Below are 6,240 nucleotides of genomic sequence, written 5' to 3'. Positions count from 1 at the left end.
ACATATAAAAATTGATAGAGCAGTTCGTAAAATGCAAGTTCAATTTAAACTACTTTGTCCAAATATTATCAATAAGCCTATTTAACTATGAATCTTGCAGAAGAAATATAGTTTTATATAAAATTTAGTCTTGATTATGAATCATGTAATATAAGCAATATAGGATTTGTTAGACAACTAATGCTACATAAATTTTCTTTACATCTGATAAAAGATTTTTCATCTTTTATTAAATCTCAACTAAGAAATTTAGTAAGAAAAAAAAAATCAAAACGAAGATTATTATTTTCATATTGAAATATATAATCTTATTGGTATTTTTGATAGAGAAATTCTATCAACCATATCAGATTTGACATGTAATTACGTTATCAAATCATTGTTGTCTTCCTGATGCAAGAGGAAGAGTCGGAAGGATTAAAACAATCAATTGATAAATGTATTGAAGACCTTACCTGTTATCAAATACAAGCAAGAGTTGACTTAAAAGTCATGGCTGGATTTGTACTTAATGAAAGAGGACATAAATTCCGGACTGACGCGAAAAGAAAAATGATTCAAAGCTTTCCTTTAGAAGAAACCATCTCTGATGAAAAACCCATACCACTACTAAAAGGGATAGCAAATATGGAAATTGAAGACCATCCCTGTTTTATAATTGAAGGGACCAAAAAGACGCCAAATAGAGTAGAGCATTATCAACACCTCCGTCATTAAACCCTAAACGAATATGAAGCAACAATAAGAAAAGTACAAACATGGAAGCCAACCTAAAAAGCCAAAATAAAGTACCACCACGTGGGAAAACTTGCAAACAAGCAAGACATCACCTTTTACTCTATCAAATTCCTCTCCAACTTGGTTTTCTTTTGTAATTTTTTCGTTCTCTTTTTGTATTACCATCCTCGTCTATCATCTATCTTTGTGTAATATTTCCGCACCCATACCCCCATGTCGAGATCCTAGTGAATTCTTGTCGTCCGTATGCGTGGCAACATCAAGGTGGAGTATGCTCCGCCATTAAGGCAATGCCAAAATCAAAATCAAAATTAAAGAAGATAGGTACGGTCAGATTTAAGTGCAAACACGACGGCGTTTTAAACAATGATGAAATAAAAAAATCCATAAATTAGCGAAATACACACTAGGTATTTAGTACAGCAATGAACTATACTTAAATGCCAATTATCTATGATTCTTTAGCATCTAATAATCATATAAATCTTGAATATATCTAAAATCAAGTTATATATACATAGAAATTTGTTCCATAGATATATAGATAGAAATAAAAGTGGTAGCCAAATCCAATACAACAAAGATTGGCGGTGTTAATAAAGCAAAAAGAGTGATCAAAACCCTTTCTAATCTCCACTTTACAATCATGTTCTCAAACTCCGAAAAGGCATTTCAAAACAATGCCGCAGCAAAAATAGTATAATATCACACACACGCAGAATGTAAAACATAATGTATTTTTGCTTTTATATATATCCTCATTCCTTGCCAAACCCTATATGTAGATGACATGAAGCGGTGTAATGCTTTACCAGGAAAAAACCGATAGTATGTCCGATAATCAGCTTCACTTATCAATCTTCTAGGTTGTTTACCATCGTATAAGGTTACAGCGAATAAGCCTTCACGTTTGCCATCTTCTATCTGTAAAGAAAAAGGATTCTAGCAATTAAGCACAAGTCACTAATGTGTGGAACCTAGAAGCCCTGATCCTTTCTATCTCCCTGAAAATGCAGCTGAAAATGACTAAAACTGATCTTATAAACTTCACTATTTATGGAGATCAATTACTTGGATGCTAATTTCTAGTATGAAAAGTACAATATCCTTTAAAAAGATAAGCTAGCAACAATGGATGCGAACTGTATATAGCAACATTAGCAATTGAATATAATAAGATCATACCATTAAGAGTATTAGTTCCATTTGTTTTTGCACCCTGCTGTGCTTGAGAAAATGATGGCTGGATTCTTGGAGAAGACTGCTTTCCACTAGCACCGGGTAAGGAATGTCTCTTTTTGATATATCTGTCTTGCACATCTGGACATGATCTTGGAGAGTTATTTGCATTAACCTTAGCTCTTGCAGATTCTGTGGCTTGCATGAAACGGGGAAGAGAATTGCTACTGTTACTATCTCTTGGTTCCTCATCAATGTTCTCAGGCCTTGTTGAACCAAAGGAATTCCGTCTCTTCCCACTTCTTTGATCTCTGGATGATTGTGCCATACTACTTGCATCACCATCACGTGTTGCAGTTGGAGAACCCGTAGCAGCAGACAGAGATTTGCGCTTTTGACTGCTGTTGTCAATTTTCTTCTTTTTCAGTTTTCACTGATACCTGACTAGATGGTGTTCCTTGGGAGTCAGGAACAGTCATATGGCTCCTGGGTGAGGCTTCTGGGGATGATCTAAATGCTTGATAAACTTTCTCGGAGTCCTGTCCTCTCAGCAGATTAGATGTTGGTTCCTGCTCTAGTTCAGGGGAGTCGAGAACAATTAAATTTGCCGATTCACCTTTAGTGTCATCAAGCTTCTTCGGCGATGGAAACGAACCAGGCACTGGGATTCCAATTTTATCAATGTCTTTAACATCCAAATCTTTGCATTGTTAGAACTGCAATTTTGTTGTTCAGAAACTTTGGCTCCATTTTCATATTCTATGGTTCCAACTTCAGATCTATCAGGTGAATCAAGGTTCGAAGTGACAGAAAGTTCAGTGCTACATTCGGAGCCACCATGTTGACCCGTCCGATTACTGACTGGATTTTCTGCAATGCTTGGCTCCTTTGACCTGATTACTGTATCTGCCCCAAATGACACGGTATTCAAGTCGGAAACTCCAACATCTTCACAGTATGAATCAACTGATCTACTTGAATTGGCTGTTGAACTTAACTCTGAAAATTTTGTTAGTGCAGCTATAACTGCAGAATTACTCACCTTTATTGATCCAATGCAACTTTCTTTGCCTCTGTTTCTAGCTGTTCAGAAGCAACTCTTTCAATAGAACTATTAGGTTGTTCGCTCTCTATTTCAGGCTTGTTAGAAAGAAAACTGGCTTCTGTTTGCGAGTATGCATCTGTTTGCATTGTTCGAACCAGCAAGGTCTCTTTCACGTCAGATGTATTAATGATGTCAATCTGAGATTGCTCCAAACCTGTTACCGAAGAAGAAGTTTTCTGGCAGGCCTCAAGCTTGGAGTTGGCAGCATCATAGGTGACTAGATTCTCTTCACACCCTGATGAAACTAGTTGCTTACTTGCAACAGACTTCGGCTCATTTGACTCAGAAATAGCTTCGGATGGAACTTTAGCATCAAGTGGGGCGTCGAAGTTGTCACTTTTCTCTTTTCCTGCTTGTTCAACGGGTAACTTTGTTATTGGAGCTTTCCAGATGATGACGCAGACATCCACCTCTCCAACCAGCTCCAAGCCGAACTTGGTTTTGATGGATCACAACTGATGTGGATAGGTTTGGTCTTGGGTGTTGAATCCATCAGCTGCCATTAAAGCAAATTCCAAGTAATGGTTGGGTAGACATGTTTAGAGAGACAGCTGCCAGCAAACAGTTAAAAGTCATGAAGCCAAAGAATGTCGATGTCACATACCTGACGAGCAAACCTATTGCTAAGCAGCTTCTCTATCAGTGTGGAAGAAGCATTATTTGTTATTTCCGAGTTTCCCTGATCCAGGAATAAAAGAAAGAATAATGAATAAAATTGTTTCCCGATTTCATACAAAAGAAAACAATTAAAAAAATATCATAAATATGAGTTCATTAGCCCCGTTTAGCCCATAATTTAAGTAAACAAAATACTACTTGCATCTCTTGCGGAAACAGAAACTAAAAACTAAGATCACACATCTTAAAGATAGAACTCACTGTCCAGAAGCCCAAGTTTAAAACTAGACTTGTGCCAGGTGGGCAGAAGTGAATACTTGATCACTTTGAACCTTCATACTAGACAATAATAACATGCTTGCAGAATGTGCTCTTAATTATGAGCAGGTCATCTAGGCAGCACTACACAGTACACACACCACTTAATTAACCAGAAGAATCTACATAAAATAAAGAAATCATGCCTAAATCCAAACACCAATGAGGACAGAGGACATGGGTCGATATAGAGAACATAGGTCTTGGTTCAAAGAATACAAGCCAAAGTGTTCTTAGAAAAGAAACGGTTCATCCTATCAATAAACTATGAACCAGAACATGGAAGGAAAACAGCCTTGTGACTCCTAAATCCTAACTATTAATGTGAGCTGAAAGAATTACCAAACTTTGATCGTCTTTATCGTCCTTGCTATCCAGTTTCTTTGCAGCATAAGAGCCATCTTGAGATAGATGAGCACGACGAGCACGAACAAGAAGTTGCATTTTGACAATAGCTTGAACGCATCGTAAGGTCCCCACAGCACGTCTTCGAACCAAGTGCCCACGTACAGCAGCCTGCAACTTTACTAAATTCTTAAGCTTCCCTAGCTCTTTTCGCGCCTGCAAAAGAAACCATAAAATTAGAAGTAAAAAACCACAGATTAGTAAGGTTTAAATTCACATTGTGAATGCACTAATACCAAGAACCCTCTAATAGCAGTCTGGATGACAATGATAACAGTATCATCCATGCTTGCATCATCTTTAGCCTCATTTGTGGTGGCAACAACAGGATCATACAGTTTTGAGTCCTCAGCGGTCAACAACTGAGAATTTTCTTCAACAGGCTCTTTTGGTGCCACCAACTGAGATTTTTCCTCAACGCACTCTTTTGGAGTTGGCAACTGAGGTTTCTCTTCATTGTACTGAACTGTGGGGGCTTTCTCAGGAGCAATGGAGACATCAGACTGTTGAACATAACTGGCAGATTCTGGACTTTCCTTGAGTCCAGAAGAAGCTTCTTGTATCACGGTGTTGCTAAGCACACGATGAGGTTCAGATCTCTTTCGAAAACTCCATCCCTTTTTGTCACCTGATCTCTTGTTCTGGGATAAATTTTAAATAGCATAATTCAGCTTCAAGGGACATGCAAAAAAAATAAAAAATAAAAAAGAAAATTGATTATTTTAGGAGAACTAAAATGCATTTCACTGTAAATTTTTACCTGGAAAGTACTAATTTATTAGGCTCGTAAGCATCAATGTTCAAGTGAATTCAAATGACTACCGAGTCTCATCAAGGGCATAGCGGTACAGAATTGTTATTTGCATTAAGAGACACAAGACGGACCACTATATCTAACAAACAAACATTTCCTCAATAAACATTCTACGCTGTTAAGTTTCCAAATTGGAAAATTGCCATTCTAAACAATAACATCAGAATTAACATCAAACAGATTGAAGAAAAGGTAAATAAATACAAATTCAGCATTTCAAATCACATTATAACTTGCCATATCTGAAAAATCCAGTTAGAACAGAATAGAATTTAAAACCTCACTGGATTTGTAAACAGCAACTTAAAAACAATTTCAATTCATAAATTGTAGAAGCAATCAAATAAAAGAAGGCAGCTATGAATTTTCTGAACTAAGTGCAAACACGATATTATCCGATCTTAAAATACTGAAGTTTTTTAAAGATCCGATTCATCAAGCAAATCACAAGCTGAATAAGTTTCTAAAAAACGACAGAAAGTTCAATTAAAGCAACTAAAACATCAACCACAATTCGAAGAACAGCACATAAAATCCAAATCAAACAAAGAACGAATAATAAAAACAGTAGCCGTAAAGGAGAGAATGAAGTGCCTGAGGAACATCGATCGCGTCGTCATCTTCAACGGAATCGCTGCCGCAAGTAATGATTTTGAAACAGGAAGCGGATCTTCCCATGCTTTTTCCTCGTTTAATCTGTTTTCTTCTTGGATTTGTGTGTGTTTTTCTTTCTTTTTCTCGCTCACTCAAGCATGACCGTGAGCGACGAACCCAAGTTATACTCGTTGGAAGTTGTAACAAATAAAAATAGAAGACGGACGTCAAACACTCTCCTTAAATCTAGCAACTTCTTGGCATTTGAATCCGCCAATTATCTTCAAAATCAAACATTTATTATATTTAATACTAAAAAATCAAATTTTGAACTTTTTAAGCCATTAACAGCATGGAAAATCAAACGTTTATTATAAAACAATAGCCTATGTTTTGATCTTTTTTCTTCCGCTTAAATTATAGACGCATAGGATGCAATGCTTCATTGAATATGAAATAGTAGTTTTAG

At 36.5% G+C, this 6,240-nt stretch overlaps 1 pseudogene; it reads right to left on the bottom strand.

Moving 5' to 3' along the window:
• Positions 1 to 1,310: 1,310 nt before the first annotated feature.
• On the bottom strand, positions 1,311 to 5,939 carry LOC120164821 (annotated as a pseudogene).
• Between the last annotated feature and the right edge of the window lie 301 nt (positions 5,940 to 6,240).

This window comes from Hibiscus syriacus, unplaced genomic scaffold (genome assembly GCF_006381635.1).
Source record: "Hibiscus syriacus cultivar Baekdansim isolate YM2019G1 unplaced genomic scaffold, ASM638163v2 tig00111543_pilon, whole genome shotgun sequence".
In the NCBI taxonomy this organism is placed as follows: domain Eukaryota; kingdom Viridiplantae; phylum Streptophyta; class Magnoliopsida; order Malvales; family Malvaceae; genus Hibiscus; species Hibiscus syriacus.
Note: the sequence above shows the minus strand (reverse complement) of the source record. Positions and strands in the feature narration are given on the sequence as shown.